This window comes from Panthera pardus, unplaced genomic scaffold (assembly GCF_024362965.1).
Source record: "Panthera pardus isolate Hobbes unplaced genomic scaffold, ASM2436296v1 HiC_scaffold_25, whole genome shotgun sequence".
NCBI classification, from domain to species: Eukaryota; Metazoa; Chordata; class Mammalia; order Carnivora; family Felidae; genus Panthera; species Panthera pardus.
The window spans coordinates 9,797,419-9,810,293 of NW_026526821.1; the positions used below are offsets into that span (position 1 = coordinate 9,797,419).

The 12,875-nt window shown below is 44.8% G+C and overlaps 1 long non-coding RNA gene across 2 annotated transcripts in view; it reads right to left on the reverse strand.

The window, feature by feature from the left end:
- LOC109272256 (uncharacterized) overlaps positions 1 to 12,875 on the reverse strand; it is a 148,225-nt gene that overhangs the window by 89,032 nt on the left and 46,318 nt on the right. For both annotated transcript variants that reach the window (XR_002082357.2, XR_002082356.2), the window contains exon 2: positions 11,726 to 11,835. This is a non-coding gene — a long non-coding RNA (uncharacterized LOC109272256). The remainder of the gene's footprint in view (positions 1 to 11,725; positions 11,836 to 12,875) is intronic.

Consider the following 12,875-nt stretch of genomic DNA (forward strand, 5'->3'; position numbering starts at 1 on the left):
CCAGGTTTCCTGGCCATTCAGTGTCTGGAGATTGATTCCCTGGCCCCTTTATGTGCACACAGCACCCAAGAAAAAGCCTATCTGGGAGGTGATGAGCAGAGCAAATGTTCTGGCCACATTGCCTCGGGACCATTCTTCATCCCTGTCCACCCTCCTCTCTCTACTGACTCTAGTGACCCTAATAAGAGTCAGTACTTACTGGGAATTTTCATATGCCTGATAATATTCTAAGCACTTTACATGTATTCCCGCATTTAATGCTCACGACACCCTGAGGAGGTAGTTGCTTATCATTATTATTGTATATTTGCAGGAACTAAGACATACCAGGAATTGGGCTGACTGCTATCAAATTTCAGGAACTTCTTTCAATGGTTCCTTCAGCCGTCTGCGTCATGGGTAGCCAACCCAATGAGAACCGACATTTCAAGACCAGGCTTGCAACAGCAAATTTGAGATGTCTCCTAAATTTGCCCCGTCCATTCCTTCACCCACAAAAACTCACTGCAACCCTGATTCAAAGCCGCTTACTTAAACACAACCCCCCCCCCCAAAAAAAAAAAGCTTTGGAAAAGTTCTGTCTGACCCCACAGAGATATCTTTGGATATTCAAGCAAAGAGAAGGAAAGTGAGGCAGAATAATCAAGAAGAAAAAAGCCCTCTAGTCTGCTGGCTAAAACACTCACTCCACAAACTGCTTATCAGGTGCTTTTTTTTTTTTTTAATCAAGAAAACCTTGAGAGATTTCAGCATAAAAATAAAATTCTTTCGTTGGAGGCTATTTTCATATTCCTTTAACACCGAGTAACACCCTCACCTTGTAGCTTTTGATTTCTTTTTTTAACAGATTCTGCCATAAGTCAGTCCACGATGAGTGTTATCATACTACCCTGCATAAGATACTCTGAGCTGAGTTCAGCATCTTGAGGAATAGAGGTATGCCCCGGAGGAATGCTCTGGATGCTATGGTTAATTAACTAATTTACTCAATCAAGTTTAACAGTGGTTTTAACTTTAATGAGACCATTACATTTTAATATGGAAATAACAGCCTTGTATCCTTAACAATCCCCACAGCCCGAAAATCCACCTCCCTCCTCCGTCCACCTCAGACAAGGATTGATGTGGATTCTTGACCCTGAACGCTCAGTGAGTGTAATACCCAGAACTTGTAATGCACGAGTGCGGGGCCCCTTACAGACCCAACGCGTGTAAATACCGTTCTGCCTCCTGGTGGCCCGATGGACGCTCCGAACGCACCCAGCAGTTGTCAACGGTGAGAGCCAAGCACTGTCGCTTTGGTAAGAGCCAAAGCCCTCTCATGGGCAGAGTCCTTTCTAGATGAACGTGCAGTGGGGGCTTCTGATACTGAAAACTCACGTGAGTGAGGAAGGAAGGCAAGGCCACGTCAGAAGGTCCGAAAGGAGAGAAACAGAAGGAAGCGCCCACGCGGGCAACCCGGGTTTCAATTTCCTCGGGGGGCCCACCCCTTGGGCTGCCGTCCCCAAACTGGGTTGCATTTCATCAGGCTCCTCTACAGACCAGCAAATCGCTAATATAACGGCCTTCCATGCTCTTCCTGAGAACTTTTATTATTCCAGATACAGTACTTTGGAGATTAACTGCGCAAAGTTTTACAAGACCATGAAGGTAATGAATCATGAATCCTGTAAGGGTAAACCCAACACGCAGAAACCAAGTACAGCTGTCTTATATTTGCTCTGTGTGCATTTTGCTACCCGTAATTTTGTCATCAATTTTCATCTTTTGTTTAAACATATTTGTCTTTTGGACAAGATAGGTCATATTTCATAGGTTTGATGAATTTTCTCCTTGGTCCAGTTTTACAGAATTTGCACTTAATTAATTGCCCAACCTTTAATTCGACAGACTGTTTTTAATGGCTATGTAGTTTCAAAAGCATATACACAGTGGAATTTCGAAAAAGTAATTGTTTTTGTGTCACTTCCAAAGAAAGTCGCAATTATTAAAATGTGTAAAGAATTTGTCAAATGTGCAATGGGCAATAATTAGGAAGATATCAAATAAACCTTTAATGGATATTTTTAATTTGGTGTTCAGCAGGAATATTTAAATAATGCAACAAAATATGTCATTTCTCGCCTCAGGACTATAGAAGCCAAATCCCAATGTGAAAATGCACCTTTCAATTGCATAGACTGGGTCGTTCTGGAGGTGACACTCATAAAAGATTTTTCTAGGTCTTAGCAGAGCCGTAAAGCAGGACCCCCTCATCCGGCAGACAGCACAGAATCCAAAAATCTGCCTATCAAAAGCATCATCCAAGCCACAGGGCTCTTCTGTGCCTGGTAAAAAGCAGGCAGAAAAAGAGAAGACAAAGGTCAGCCCTTGTCAATTCTTTATAAATGTGATGGTGCTGGCTTTTCGCAGGGAACTGCTATGTTTCCCTAGCAACTTTGTGTGTGTGCAGATGCGTTTAGTACATTTTTTCCCCTTGTTATTTTCAGACCGTCTTCTTGTACTGCGGATGATTCTGAATGTATTCTCTCGGTTACACGGGCCTTTTTATTGAGGGGATTAAGAGCTGACATTTTGGGGAAGGGAAGTTTGCTGAACTGGGGGCGGTCAAAAGTCATCTGTTCCTTTTCCTTGTTTATTAGGGGCAGGGAAGGGACATGGGGAAATAACGTGCCCCACACTCGGCTCTTGGTTCATTCGTCTGCCTCGTTTATTGGGCGCTTATGCATTACCCAGCACAGTGCTGGGCACACAGCAGGGGTGTGCAAACTTTGTCTGCAAAGCTCCAGACAGGAAATATTTTAGGCTCCGTGGCAGCCAGACCGTCTCTATCACAAGTCCTCACCTCTGCGTCTGTGTGTTGTAGCAGCTGCAGACAATCCATAAATGAATGGGCGTGGCGGGGTGCCAGTAAAGCTTTCCATATGGACACTGAAACCTGAATTTCGCATAATTTTCACAGGTCATGAAATACTATCCTTCTGATGTTTTTTTTTTTTTTTTCCAACCATTTAAAAATATATAAAATGTATTCTTAGCTTCTGGGCCACACAAAACAAGCAGCAGGCCGGATACGGCCCGCGGGCCATGGTTTGCTGACCCCGCGTGCAGAACTGGGGGGGGGGGGTGCTCTCACGGGAGTGACAATATGGACACAGGCAGTAGAGAATGTATCAACAAGATGACATCAGGCTCCTGTAAGGGACATGAAGGAATTAAGACCGGAAGATGTACTGAAGAGTGTCTGAGAGGTGGAGGTTACTTGAGATGGGGCCGGCAGGAAGGCCTCGCTGGGACCTAACCAAGCGCCTTGCTCACCTAGGCATCGCTGAGCAAACCGCTAACTCCCTAAGTCAGCTGCACTTGACGTCCATTAATTCATAGACTCACGGTGCAAAACACAGAAAACAGAAAACAAAGCAACCGACTCACTCGACCCTGTTTTCAAAATTGTGGAAGGTAGGCATATGCTGGCAAGAATAATCAAACCTGTTAACATTACAGATTTCCAGGGGCTGTGCGGAACACTTAATCCCCAGGCACTAGGAGATAGGAGTTTTAAATGTGCAGCACCCTTTTTCGAAGCAGGGGGGGGCAGGGTTCTCTCACTGGAAATAGTGCCATGACCTCAGGTCAGTTGTCGCCTCTTTTCACTACTCATAGAGTTGAAACCATGGCGCCCTCTCGACTTCCAAAAACTTGAAGTGACTGGGCCCCCTTTATCTACATCTTCTTGAACTACGCAAACCTTCTTTTTCAAGGCTGCTAAAATGTTTTTTCAACAGAGACGAATTATCTTCATGAAAGTTCTCCTGGAGAAAACAGAATCATAAAGGGACTTGGCACTCAATTCATCTTTTGGGGACAGGCCAAGGGTGAACAACGTTTCTCCTCATTTCCTAATTTGCTGGCTAATTTCAGACACAACGCCAAAGGATTTGATGGTAGTTTTTATGTTACTCGAACTGTTTCACAGTAGACCATCCGACAGTTGTGAGACAGGAAGCTGGTGCCAGGGTGGTTATTAGGAGGTGAATTTTTTTTTAAATTTTTTTAAATGCTTTTTATTTATTTTTGAGACAGAGAGAGACAGAGCATGAGCAGGGGAGGGGCAGAGAGAGAGGGAGACACAGAATCAGAAGCAGGCTCCAGGCTCTGAGCGGTCAGCACAGAGCCCGACGCGGGGCTCGGACTCACGGACCGCGAGATCGTGACCTGAGCCGAAGTCAGACGCTCAACCAGCTGAGCCACCCAGGCGCCCCAGGAGGTGAATTTTAACTCCAGGGTTCTCACTTGGAATTGCCTTTTTGGGGCGACAGGGCTTAAAGAGTATTTGATTGGTTTGGTGGGCTGGTTCCTTGGTTGGTTTTAATTCAGCAACCATCGGTGGTCCTTTTAAAGGGCTTTGCTGTCTCTACACAGAACTTATATTTCCACTCCTGTGCTCTTTTCCAAAATCAACATTACCTGGGTAAGGGTGTGCATGCACACACACACACACACACAAATACACCTGCAGTACACCTGGAGAATCTCCAGATTCTCTTGAGAATCTATGGCCATGAGACTTTCTAGAACCCACTTGGCACTTTCCTCCTTTTCAAAGTATTTCCACTACTGTTAGTGGAAACCATAAGAATTCTTAAGACCTGCATCCTCAGCCTGGCACCTCACTGAAGGTGGGACCTCAGAGGAGTTACTCCATTTTCCTGCTTTAAGATGGATTCACGACCTCCGGTCCCTCCATCTCACAAAGCTGTTGTTAGAATCAAACAAAATGAGGGGCACCTGGGTGGCTCAGTCGGTTAAGCGGCCAACTTCGGCTCAGGTCATGATCTCGCGGTCCGTGAGTTCCAGCCCCGCGTCGGGCTCTGTGCTGACAGCTCAGAGCCTGGAGCCTGTTTCCGATTCTGTGTCTCCCTCTCTCTGACCCTCCCCCGTTCGTGCTCTGTCTCTCTCTGTCTCAAAAATAAAAATAAAAAGTTAAAAAAAAAATTAAAAAAAAAGAAGAATCAAACAAAATGACCTATGTAAAAACAACAGGAAAACTACAAAATGGTAAAATGTTTGTAGGTATTCTCGTTGCCACCCCTATTGTGATATTAGCAACACTTGAGGCTCCCGTTTGAATGAGACCATGTTTCTGTGTATGTGTGTGTGCGTGTGTGTGTGTGTACGTGTTGACCTGTTGCCTTTAACCAAGTTCAAATTCATCTGTAAACCCCCCAAGAATACAGAATTAGGCTTGTCACTTTGTCCCTGTGCTTTATGCAGTACTGTGCACAGAGGAGCCTCCAAAATGGGTTCCTTAACTGAGACACCACTCACAGCCAAAGAACTTTCTCACTCATGAGTGCTGTGCATCCCTACGCATAACGCTTGCCACCAGTGAAGGAGGGTGACTCCCCAGATTCCTGCTTTGAAATAGGGCTCCCACAAGGATATCACTCCGAACCCAAGTCCCAGAGACGTTTTGTGAAGTGTGTCGGTGGTCAAACAGCAGGAGGTGGCAGCCTTATGGGACCGCTTTTACACAGTCGTGGGGTGTGGGGTAAGCCACCGGGGCCCAGAACTTCTGCTAAAGGTAAACATCTTCTTTCACTCTGGGGTCTCACAAGTCCACTTGAACAACGATGCTGGCTTCCCATTAGCAACTATTTACACCCCTGCCCAACTATCTCTTCAAAGTCACGTTGGAAGACACCCAGGAAGAGCGTCCTATAAACTAGGGTCCATCAGGTCCATTCAGTCGACTACCACAGGGACCAGCAAACTCCGACCCAGGGGCCAAATCCAGCCCACTGTCTGTTCCCTACAGCCTGCAAGTTAAGGATGGTGGCTATTTTTTCAGTCGTTTTAACTTCATTGACATACAGAATGAGGTTTACGTAGATTCAAAAAGTTAAATAGAATGTTCCATACCCATTAATTTGAGTATTTTTAATACTCGCTAATTTTTTGCGTTGGCTTTATAATTTTCGTAGACAATGTTGAATATTTCAGAAAAAAAAATAATGCTCTGAAAACATAGAATCTAAATTTCCATCCACGTTTCCATGGATTTTTACATTAATTTTTTTTTTTCAATTGCAGTATGGTTGACATGCAATGTTACATTAGTTTCAGGTGTACAACGCATCACAAGGGGAGCCGCCATCTGTCCCCATACGACACTGTTACGACACCATTGGCCCTGGTCCCCATAAGCTACCTCTCTTCCCCCTGACTTGTTCTTGCCGTAAGTGGAAGCCTATGCCTCCCATTTGACTTTACCCATCTTGCCCGTCCCCCCCCCAACTCAAGAACCATTGTTATATTTGTCAATGGTTGAAAAAAATCAAAAGAAGAATCCTATTTCGTGACGCACACAAGAAAAACACATGAAATTCAAATTTCAGTGCCCATAAGCAAAGTCTTCTGGGGGACACAGTCATGCTCATCTGATTGTGTGGTCTATGATCCCTTCACTCTACAGCGGCAGAGTTGAGTAGTTGGGAGTTAGTCCTCAAAGCCAAAAATACTTACTATCCGGCCTTTTACAGGAAAAAGTTTGCCAACTTCTGGTCTAGAGCACTACTTTTTAAAAATGACAGAGAAAGGGGGCACCTGGGTAGCTCAGTCGGTTGGGCGGCCGACTTTGGCCTCATGATCTCAGGGTTCGTGGGTTCGAGCCCCGCATGAGGCTCTGTGCTGACAGCTCAGAGCCTGGAGCCCTGCTTCGGATTCTGCGTCTCCCTCTCTCTCTGCCCCTAGTCTGCTCATTCTCTCTCTCTCTCTCTAAAAAATACACATAAAAAAATTTTTTTTTTTAATGACAGAGAAAGGAATTGAAAATACCAGAGTGTATCCCGTGTGGGAAGGAGAACTAGCATTCTGTGGAACATTCACTTCAACACAATGTGCGTATATTATGTATGTGCACACATGCTGGGTCACAATGATTGTATCCCTCACTATGAATCACAGTCCAGAAATTTTTTTTCAATGATTCTGGAAGCAGATTATAACCTGCCTATGTCTTATGCTTACAACTCAAAGAGGTCTTTGGTACCATTACGTAAGGTAGCTAGATGGTGAGCAGGGAGGAGTAGAAAAGCAAGTCTGACTAGCAAATTCAGGTAGGGGCACCTGGGTGGCTCAGTTGGTTAAGCAGCCAGCTCTTGATTTCAGCTCCAGTCACGATGTCATGCTTGTGAGATTGAGCCCCACACCAGGCTCTATGCTGTGTGTGGAGCCTGCTTGGGACTCTCTTTCTCCCTCTCTCTTTTCCCCTCCCTCACCCATGCATTCGCATTCTCTCTCTCTCTCTCTCTCTCTCAAAAATAAATAAAAGTTTAAAAAATTCAGTATTCCACTAGCTATGTCTACACAAAGCATCTCATTTAAGATTCTTTCCCATTAAGGAACAGATGATATTTGCCAAAAAAAGCATTATCAGTGATCTATAGAATATTCTCCCATACACTAGGATGGTTTATCAAAAACTACTTACACAGAATATTGTTATTTTTGTTATTGTTGTTATATTTTGTTATTGTTATTATTGTATATTGTTATGGTTTCTTTAAGCTCGGAGAGGGCTCCATTCCTAAAGTAACTTTCCATCCACCCATCCAACACACAGTCATCAAATCAGAAAGACGAGGAGCAGAGAGATGCAGGTAACCCGCGTAAAACCACCCCAGTCATGATTATACTAAGTTAATAATTATTGTAATAACTAAAATAATATTTATTCAACACGTGCTGTCAGGGATTGTACCAAGACAATTCAGCCCTCGAAACAACTGTATTATATGGGGTAGTTAGCACCCCCATTCTCCAGATAAAGATACTAAGGCGCAGGGAGTTATTCGGCCGCCCAGGAATAACTCGCTAAGGCCGCCCAGGAAGTAAGAAAATGACATGGAATTTGAATTCTGGCAACAGGATCCTCAAACCTGCCCTGTTGACCATTTCATTATGTTTTCGTGCCACTCTTACATCCCATCAATTCATGTCTGCTGGAAAAATAATGAACCAGTTGAGCGATAGAGCCACAGAATGTACGTTTTATTATGGAAATTGTTCTATAGAGATAATGCTACAACAATCAAAATAATAAACACCACCCAATAACACACGTATACGCTGATATTGCCGGGAATGCGACCGTACTGGTGCTGAACTATCCCCAAATTTGAATGAGAGAGGCAGAACTCAAATTATCCCTTTTGCCTGGTACGGAGCCCGAACGACATATTTTTCTGAGAAACATTTTGTGCTTCCTAGCCTCCTCATGCCCACATGCTGCCAGGTGAGAGCTATAGCCCTGCTAACGTGATCCATCAGAAAAATCAAGGGGGAAAATAGTCATGATCTGATATACTGGGCACTCTTAAATTACAGCACAGCCACCCCCCGTATAGTGCAGGGGAAGACAGAAATGCGGTGACTAAGCACATGGCAGGCTGTCACGAACGTGAACTGGGGAGCGGGGCGGGTCACTGAATCATGTCCTAACACCTCCGCACATCCATCGAGACACAAGGTAGCCAAGCCGGCTTGCCCGAGATGAAAGCCTGAGTAATCCGGAGGAGGCTGTAATTCTTTATAAAACATACACTAAGTAGTTTTGTTGACGCTTACATGACACTTCCAAGGTGGTTGGGAAACCAGACCATTTGTTACACAGAATCTAGATCAATAGAGTGTGTGGAGGAGGACGAGCAATGCTTAAAAAATAATAATAATGATTTAATTGAACAAGGGTAGAATAATTCCAGGCCTCCAACATCTCCAATTTTATGTTTTAAATTCAAGATCGAAAAGAATGGAAAAAAAAAATATCACAGCAATATGGCACGGCACCCAGAGCCCAATTCTCTTCTTCGATACCATTTAAAGAAGAAAAGAAGGTATTTTCGTCCCATTAGACATATATATATATATATATATATGTGTATATATATATATATGTGTATGTATATATATATATATATATATATATATATATACATAAATAAAAAATACAGAAATGGTCAACTGCTTTTATCCCTGCTCTTTTCTTTTCTTTTCTCTTTCTTTGCTTTCCTTTTTTCTTTTTTTTTTTTTTTTTAGGGGCTGTCGTCAGCGTCACTCTGACAGAAGCCTGAAAAATTAACACATCACTAGGACTTACCATGTAAGATTTAACTTTTGATAAACAACAAAGTGGGTTACTGCTGTGCTAGCTATTTTTAACCCACCTTGTGAGTGTGCTTTTTTTATTGCTTTATACAGCATATCTGATTCCCTCTAAAGCACCAACTAAAAAATCTATCCAGCTGTCATTTGCTGCCCGGTAACATCTATCATCACACAGCCTGGCAGGTCTAGTCTATGAGGCAGAGGGGAGAGGAGACAGGAGGCAGAGTCAAGGACTGTCACATGGGATGGGAAAAAAAACTTGTCACAATTATTTATGGCTCTTGCTGGGGCACATCATAGGACACATAAGCCCGTTTCAGTTTCAAGCACCCCTGCACGGCTGTTCCCTTGTCGAAGCTGGACGCAGGCAGGTCCGCTTTACACATACAATTTCCTGAACAATGCCAAGCGCTTGGGAAGTGACAGTGACAAATACCGGGGTTGGTGGCTGTAGCTCTGCGGGCTGCTATGAGCACGCGGGTGTCAGTAATCAGGAGAAGTACCACGTGAAGGCCCAGGGCCTCCACTCCCCTAGTCCGCTCTTCCTGGTGAAAGACTTCCTTCCTCCTCATTGCTTTTAACTGCTGGGCACACGTGTTTAGACAAACAGGAAACGGTGCGTTGCAGCCGTATTTTATTATTCGAGGCCGTATTCATCCGAGGGCTTCCATATTCACCTGTTCCTTCCCTGACCCATCCCCACACACCCCGAGGGAGAAACCAATCCCAGGGGTTCATCCCAGACGGTTTCACGTCCGCTAAATACCCAGGCTCCTGAGCAGTTGGTTCAATTAAGGTTCTGCCTCCGGATGTTTTCTCAACGGCAAGGGCTGGATCCGATGGTAATTTTGTCCGGTTCTCTCACCTAAGTCCTGCCGTAAGACCTTTTGGTCTTTGTAGCCTCATTCGGGTCTACCCTTTGGCCCCCTGGAGGGACTCAAAGGCGACTCCATCAACATTCTGTCTACCCAACAGACCCTGGCAAACCTAAGAGCTGAACTTGCAACGTTTAAGATAATTAAACATAAATGGGGGTCCGGTCCAATGAGTGACTCTTACACACTTTATGACTCCAGCACGGCCCGACATTAACCTAGGTGCCCACACAGAGCCCTCAGGCACCTTGGCATCGCCTGCCCGGCCCCTGCTGATGAAAAATGGCAAAGACCCTAATTAAAGATAATAGGGGCAGAATGGCCCTGGCAGCCAAATCAGAAATTAATAGGGGAAGAAGAAAACCTGTGAATAGAAGTATCCAGGAACAGTGGAATTGGTCCAACTATCTGTTCAGAAATTGCTAAACCCAGGTCACCGGAGAACTTCTCGTTCCCTCTCTTACGCCCAGCCCTTCCCACGCTCCCGTTACCCATTCGGCCTCTGATGATAGTTCAGTTGGCAACAACTGTTTCCCTTCCTTTGAGGTCGTTTTCCCTCGGTGCTTTCACGAGCAATACCAAGGTGACCTTCACCCACCGCCCACACCCCCACACCCTTCTCACGTTCCCAAATAGGAGGAGGACAACCTCTCCCCTCCCCAGGCAGGAGATACATGGTATTTGCACCCTCTCACTCCCACCACTGCCCCTCCATCTAATTAGCGACATAGCGGTCACAGGTAGGCTTGGTATCTATGAGACCACACCCCCCAGCATAGACTCACTACACTGCCATTCCTCACAGCCTCCCCGCAAGAAGGTTCCCACAACCAACTCAACTCACGGGGGCAATACCTATCATTAGGATGCAGACTTCACTCAAACATGTACAACTTTTATCCCTGGCATTTTTAGAGGGGAAAACAAAACATGTGTTCAATCGATATTTTTTGAGTAATGATGGGCCAGGTGTGGGGATAGAGCGGGGGGAACACGAGCAACATAATTTCTGTTTTCATGCAGGTTTTTCCATGAGGCCCCCTCTCGTTTACAGAAGTGAGCGGTGCATGGCAAAGCAAATACAGGGTATAACAGAAAACACACTTCACGCAGAGACCTGCCCCAGTCTGCAGGATAAGGGGTCCCTCTCGGGAAATGGCGACGAAATAGATCTTTGAGGATGCATAGGTGGTATCCGGGGTGGCGACTTGGATGAGTTACTTAGTGTCTCCAATGGGAAGATGAAAGGAACTCAGGTAGGTAAGGAAGCACCACCTAACCTATGAAAGGGTCAGGTTGTTGCCAAAAGGAGAAAGGGGACAGACACCCTAAATGTCACTAGAGGGGCAGATCAAAGGCTGTGGAGTCAGACAGTTCAAGTCCTGACTCTGTCACTCACTCCCAGCGGGTGCTGGGCCACGATTGAACCTTTGTCCATTTCCATTGCTTTGCCATTAAAATTGAGATAATAGCACCTGATTAATCAACCAGGATGACACCTGTCAACCCTTTGACCCCCTTACAACTCTCCCTGGCAGATATGCAAAAGCGCTCGGTGAATCCAAGTTTGCTTTTCATCATTACAAAGAAGAATGGAAGGCGGGGCGGGGGGAAACAATGTGTAATTAAGAATCATCGACAGAGAACCATCCAGAATTGCAACATAAAATGGATAATCGTACCTTGTTATTTGAGCAGCACCGATGGCTCAGTAAACATTCCCACATTCTTGATCTCATTCAGTCCAGCAGCAACCTCCTTAAGCGAGAAAGACGGGCGCTTCCATTTTCATCTAATAAATGACAAACCATGAATCAAAAAGTGACCTATTCAAGATCTTCCAAATGCTGGAAACAGGTCTGGCTCTGGCCTGCTCGCCAACCATGAAGTCAAGGCACCGTGGACCGCAGGCTTCGCAGACCCTTCTTTGGATAGGGATCGGATTGCTTAATCTATAGCCAGGGACAGCAAACTGTGGCTCAAGGGCCAAATCCTTTTGTTGTAAATAACATTTAATTGGAACACAGCCATGCCCATAAATTTACATATTATCTATGGCTGCTTTTACTTACAATGGCAGAGTTGAGTAGCCATAACAGAGATCAACCAGATGGACAGCAAAACTGAAAATGTTTATTATCTGGGTCCTTTACAGAAGCATCTTGCCAAGGCTGATCTACACCACGTGTAATATGACAATTCCAGAGCACGTGTTGCCAAAATCAGGGTGGAAATGTGCTCCCTTCGGCAGCACATATACAAAATCGGGGTGGAATTGGGTACTTAATATGAATTACCAGTGTAACAGTTCATCAAAACAGGTTTATTACCAAAGGCAAGGTTTTCTGATAGTTTTAAATGCCTATACTATCGGGGGACGCCTAGGTGGCTCAGTCAGTTAAGCACCCTACTTTGGCTCAGGCCATGATCTCGCGGTTTTTGAGTTCGAGCCCCGCGTCGGGCTCTGTGCTGACAGCTCGGAGCCCGGAACCTGCTTCGGATTCTGTGTCTCCCTCTCTCTCTGCCCCTCCCCCACTGGCGCTCTGTCTCTTTCTCTCAAAAATAAACATTTTAAAAAAATTTAAATGTCCCTACTATTTAAAAGGGACTTACAACTGACTTTTGTGGTATTAAAAGTTACTACTAATTTGTGGTTACATTTTTTTTACAATTTTACTCTATAAAGGTACATACATATATTGAATAACTTACAATGAAAATATACAACGCCTGGGATTTGCTTTAAAATACACCAGGAAGGGGCGTATGGGTAGCTCAGTCGGTTAAGCCTCCAACTTTGGCTCAGGTCACAACCTCATGGTTCGGGAGTTT